This window comes from Chelonoidis abingdonii, chromosome 3 (genome assembly GCF_003597395.2).
Source record: "Chelonoidis abingdonii isolate Lonesome George chromosome 3, CheloAbing_2.0, whole genome shotgun sequence".
Taxonomy (NCBI): Eukaryota; Metazoa; Chordata; order Testudines; family Testudinidae; genus Chelonoidis; species Chelonoidis abingdonii.
In genome coordinates this window covers 102,971,891-102,977,759 of record NC_133771.1, presented here as the reverse complement: position 1 = coordinate 102,977,759, position 5,869 = coordinate 102,971,891, and positions in this window count along the sequence as shown.

Here is a 5,869-nt window from a genome sequence, read left to right as displayed (position 1 = left end):
TCTGAGATCTGTACCAGGATGCTGTACTATTTCTGCCAAGACAATCTCTCTGGACTGAGCTGTTGGCCCCAAATTCTGGTCAATTATTAACTTTGTCAAGTTGCACCCCCAGGAGAAATTTTACCAGCACCAGGATCCCAATCTGCCCTCTGGTGAGGCAGCATTGTGGCAGAAAGCCCACCAAGCCAAGGTGATATCAAAAATCTAACCAAGGACAGAATAATTTGACTTTGTTTCCACAACAAAAACTATGAAGCAGCTGTTGATCCTTCGCCTTCAGGAACTATTTAGTTCACCTCAGCATTTGTAGGGACTGTCCACTGATGCGCTGGATGCTTCATGTACAACTCTAAAGTGAGAATCTGACTGTCAAACCGAAGCCAATCAAAGATATTTCTGCCCTTACATTCACAAGATAATGGCAGCTCTTCCATTAATGTCAGTGAACAGAAACATGGTAAGCAAGATGCTAATTTTACAGAAAGAAATCCCTGGTCAATTCTTGCTTTTCAGAGGTAGCCTCCACTTGTTTCCTGCTGGTGTTGTACAGTTGCATATCTGGAGGCATAAAATAACACAGCTGATGCATACTCTCAGTGTTTTTAAAATATGAGTGAACCAGCAGTAAGGTGCATAAACTGGAAAATATGGAGTTGTACACATGTAACAATGTTAACAAGATCAGGATTAGGCTGATGCTTTTTTCACATGAGAATACGCACAAACACGTATGCATGAAAATGTTGTTATCTGTAGGCTCTTGTAATCACAAGATCTTTTAATAATAGAATGTCTCTCCTAAGCAACAGTGACAGAGGAAAGGAAGGGACAACATAGTAAAGTCTTGTCCTTGGTAGATACTCTGTGTGGCTAGACCCCTCTGCCCAGGCAGAGACCCCCTGAAAACAGTGGAGGCACAGGAGTCCATCTACATGGAGCAGCTTGAAGGATTGGGCCCCACACGTATGTTAAATATGATAATAGAACCATTAAGAATCTTTAAGCTTCTTTTCTCTTAGTCAACAGGAGCTGTGGCTGTTCAGCACTTGTGAAGAATGAGGCCAGTTACTTAGGTGCCAAAAATGGATTTAGATTCCTACCTCTTGCATTTTACTAAATATTTTGAATTTAAAACAATTCAGTATAACAGACTTAACAAGCAAACAGCAGCCGATATGGTATTCTGCCACATTATCTGACAGTGGATGATCTTACATAGGTGCTGCAGTACCAGAGCTCAATAAGCCATATTTTCCCTAGTGCAATTTCACTGAACTGAGTGGAATTACATAAGGGATGAATTTGATGCAGTATGTATACTTGGCAGCACAGCATATTCATAGAGAAATTCCTTTGTTACAGCCCACTATATACAATCAGCTTGCCATCTAGTGGCAGCTATTTTGAACACAAAATCACAACTTGACACTATTAGCAGAAGCTGTTATTTTACATGACAACATGCATTTGAAAACATCTGAAGTTTGCAAAGACTTTAGCTACTCTAAGCAAAGCCATTTTATAGCCTACCAGAGCTTTTCATAATACATCATAATGAAGGGAAAGATCAACTTGTGTTGATTTACGGCGCATCCTCATGCCAACTTTGTGTATTCGTATGGGGGAGCTTTTCCCTGGCTCCGGCTATCTGCTGTTAAAACATTTCAAACAGCATGTACATAACGCTGGGCCGTGCTTTCAATACAGTGTCTTTCATGAATGCAGATGTGCCAAAATTATCCACACTGAATCCATGCTCGTCCTCCTAACTGAGAGCCACAAAAAGTGATTCTGTTCATTACAGCTGATCATACTACCTGATACTGGGCAAAATCAAGTTCTGTTTACTCACATGGGTAGTACCATTGACTGCAATAGCGACAGTTCACATGGTTACAGCAGGGAGTATTTTCTCTCATCCGATGGTTTGTATTAGATAGAGGCCATTAAAGGATTTGACACAATGGAATTCTGCTCACAGCACATTCACAGCTGAATTTTAGAGAGAAACAGATTCTCCATCCTCCCAGCTCCTTTTAAGCTGCTCAGAAAATGAAAAGGAGCCAGAATTTGGTGGTGGCTGGCCAGCTGAGGACTCCTCTGGCAGAACCCAGAACATAAGCATAATTCGGTAAAGCACAGTGCCTGCAGTTCTTCTCTATACCTTTAATTCTAGACATAATTAAACCAATGTTGGCTATTCTTTAGCCATGTAATTTGAGGAATTTATATTTATAGTACTTCCATGACCTCCATTACTGTAGTATTTCAGAGCCTCACACTTTTAAAATGTATTTATCCTCGGAATACCCCAGTGGAGAGTGGGAATAATAGCATTTACCCTTTTTACAGATGGGGAACTCTGTCACTGACCAACCAAGTGCCAACACTGCACAGGTCTCCTGAGTCCCAGCTAGCATTAAAGCCACTGAACCATCCTTCCTCAAGATACATAAAGTGCAGAGCACATTTTTATACACTAGTCTTCACAAATAGTCCCTATGTTCTTCACAACAAGTTAAAACTATTAAATAAAATCGAGCTTCAGTTTTTCATTCTAATTTTAAAAGAGTAAAAGGTATTTATTCTGCATGTTTAAACTCTACTGGGAGCCGATTCCATAATCATGGAGACTAAATACTTGAAAGACTATTGATGTCAATCAATATGGAAGACATGCCGAATAACTGGCTGCAGCTAAACTAAGCAAATAGCTGAGAACAAAGGGTGGCAAAAGGCCAGAGAGAAACACCAGTCCTCCAATATTCGAAATTTCCTGAGTAGGCAGGGGAATCCTAAAATCGCTTTGGACTCAAGCAGTATCATGGTTAAAAGGGTGGATTTAAGGAGGATTCAGGGTGTTGAGATCTGTATTAGAGGATGTCATTGAATATCACACTTTGGAAAGCCAGTTAACAATGAATTCTGTCAAATAAGAAATGTTCACAAGCATTTACAAAACTCATTTCTCTAAAATGAATTCCTTCTTTTACAAATGAACATCAAAGGGTGGATCTGATGTCAGAGTAGCAACAAGACATTGTGTAAAAGATTACTCAGATGAGAGTATTCATCAAGTTTATGGGCTCAATAATACATCTCTTTTAAATGCAGTTATGTTTAGAAAGTGATTATGTAGCAAGTGCCACTGTCTTACTGAACTGCTTCCTTTGTGTTCAGTGACTTATGTCTACTTTAGTAAAAAACCAACTTATTTTGTCATTACTTTCTGTACCTGTTTGCCCTGCAGAGCCAGCCCAGCTTTGAGAAAATGACGTCAATTCCTTTCTGGCCCATGCACCATCATTCAAATTGTTAACTAAAGTTCCAAGTGAAGGGCCAAATGGGTCAAGTCAGTGGGTTTGCATATATATAAAAATAGTTATATGCGCCCTTTTGTTTTCAGTTTTAAATTATTTTTACTGAAAAAAATTTATGTAAAATTTGAATGATACCAAAGTAGAGAGAAAATAATACATATATATCTAGATATATACATATAAACTTATTTTGTTAGGAAAATACAATACATTGCATGAGATATATGTATTATGATAATACATTAGTTTGTGTGTATATGCAAAGCTGGCTGTTTAAGTAAGGCTGTGTATTAGTCCAGAAGATACACACAATAAACAAACAGGCATGCACGCAAGCTCTGAAGTGCATGCACATTTGAACGTACTGTTGAATCTCATGCCCACCATATACACATTTCAAGCTGTTAGCAGATAATGGTTTAAAGATTTGACACACTAAAATGGAAAGAAAATGAAAATCTGTATAAGAATCCATTTCAGAACACAAGAAAATATTTGAAAGTTTTTTAAAAAAAACAAAAACAGGAGAAAAGGATGAAGTTGAGTGTATGTGCTGCAAATGCTGTGGCATCAAAGTTGACACTCGGGCTGACCCAATTAGAGAACATTTGGAGAGCAAACGACACTTCAGACTAAAACAAGGTATTGAAAATAGAAACAAGAAAATATTGGAATCAGCATTTGTTCAGGCACGGCAGAAAGAGTGAGATCAACATGATATAGTAAGTGAATTTATATATACCCTCTGCTTTTCAGGGCAGCTGCTAGGCCTTGCTGGTGGTCCTTTGGGGGATTTTGTATGAAATTTCTATCCAGCTGCAAAATCCTTGCCAAATTCAATCAATCTGACCAAGAAATATTTGGAGGAGAATGATGTTGCTCTGACCAACAAAATTAAAGAGAGGTTGGGTGGAAATATAGTTATCTGATTTTTTACGATTTGCCAGATGTTCGACTGCCCCATCCTGGTGATTTTGCTTGCATTTTTTTTATTTGCTGTGGAGAAGCCGGAACTCATTTTGGCAGATTTGGAGTTCGTAAAGTCAGCAAACAGTCAAACCGTTGCAGCTTGTGTCTGTAAAACTTTAAATGAATATGCAGTTACCTGGAAGTACGTGGCAACAGTGAATTCCAACTCAGCTTCTTACTGCACAAAGTCCACACAAGATGTGAAGCTGAATGAAAAACCTGGAATTGCTTTGTTTGTCTTGCCCAGCTCACCCACTCCATGTTGCTGTCTCTCATGCACTAGGTGTTCCCAAAATGGCTTATTTTAAAAAGTTCATAATAGATGCTGGTGCAGTTTTCAAGCCTTCAAGTAAAACAAAAAACCCTCTGTGATGTTTGTGAAGAGATGATTTAGTCTGTATTTGGCTGCACAGATTGTTCAGAAGGCATGGGGTGTCTTAGAGTAACTTTTAGATCACAAAGAGTTCAAAAGTGGAAAAGCCAAAAAGCTGAACTCTCAAGCAACTATGCAAGAAATTAGGCAAAATCTATGAACAAAACTAAAATTCCTGAGTGAAACACTTCAACCACTACATGAAGTGCAGAAGAAATTGGAATCCAATTCTTTAACAGAGGGCCCATTTTCTAATACAGAGGTGTATGGGATTCTGGTTAACAATCTCTCTTCAAAACTTTCTTGCAAAAGCACATCTGAGGAGAGTCCAGAAAAAAACAGATCTTTTCTCTGTCTTGCCAGTCACTGAGCAGGACAACTTCGCAAAAGCTTTCAAAAGTTTTTACGAAGAGCGGTCAAAGAAGTGGGAAGCTACCGTCACTTGCAATATGTCCCCTGAAGCTTTTCACAGTGAATTATCATTCTGGAAAATCATGGTACTGTTTGACCCTCATTGTAACAGTGTGGCCTCATGTCATAATATACTTTCCTCAATCTGAACCTTAGAGTCCAAAAATGAGGTACTAGCATGAAGTCCTCTAAGCTTAATTACCAGCTTAGATCTGATACGCTGCCACCAGCCACCTAATCAGGATTCTGAGTAGCGCATGGGTGAGAATGCTGACCTTTTCTCTTGGCAGGTTCATCAGCGGTACTTGCCAGTACCCTTGGTTAAGTATTGTAGATATGAATTGGGCATATCCCAACTTTTTCAATAGCTCATCGGTGCGTGGCATTGGATAGTTGTCAGGACGGAGTTACCGCATTTAGCTTACGGTAGTCCACGCAAAAGCGTATTTCCCATCTGGTTTGGGTACCAGAACCACTGGAGATGCCCACGCGCTGGTAGATGAGCGGATTATACCCATCTGTAGCATGTTTGGAATCTCTTGTGTTCTATGGCAACTTGGGCATGAGGAGACACACCGTAGGGTGGGGTTCTATATGGGTGAGCCATTACCTGTGTCAAAGGGAGTGGTATGCCTGTTCAGTCCATCCTGGTGTGGCTGAGAACAATGGGGCAAAGCTAGCGCACAGCTCCTGATTGTTGCCGCTGCAGACATTCAGGTTTTGGAGAGGTCACCTCTTTCACGCCACCGTTTTTTCTTCATAGTAGACACCGTCAGGCCACTCAGCATCATTTTCT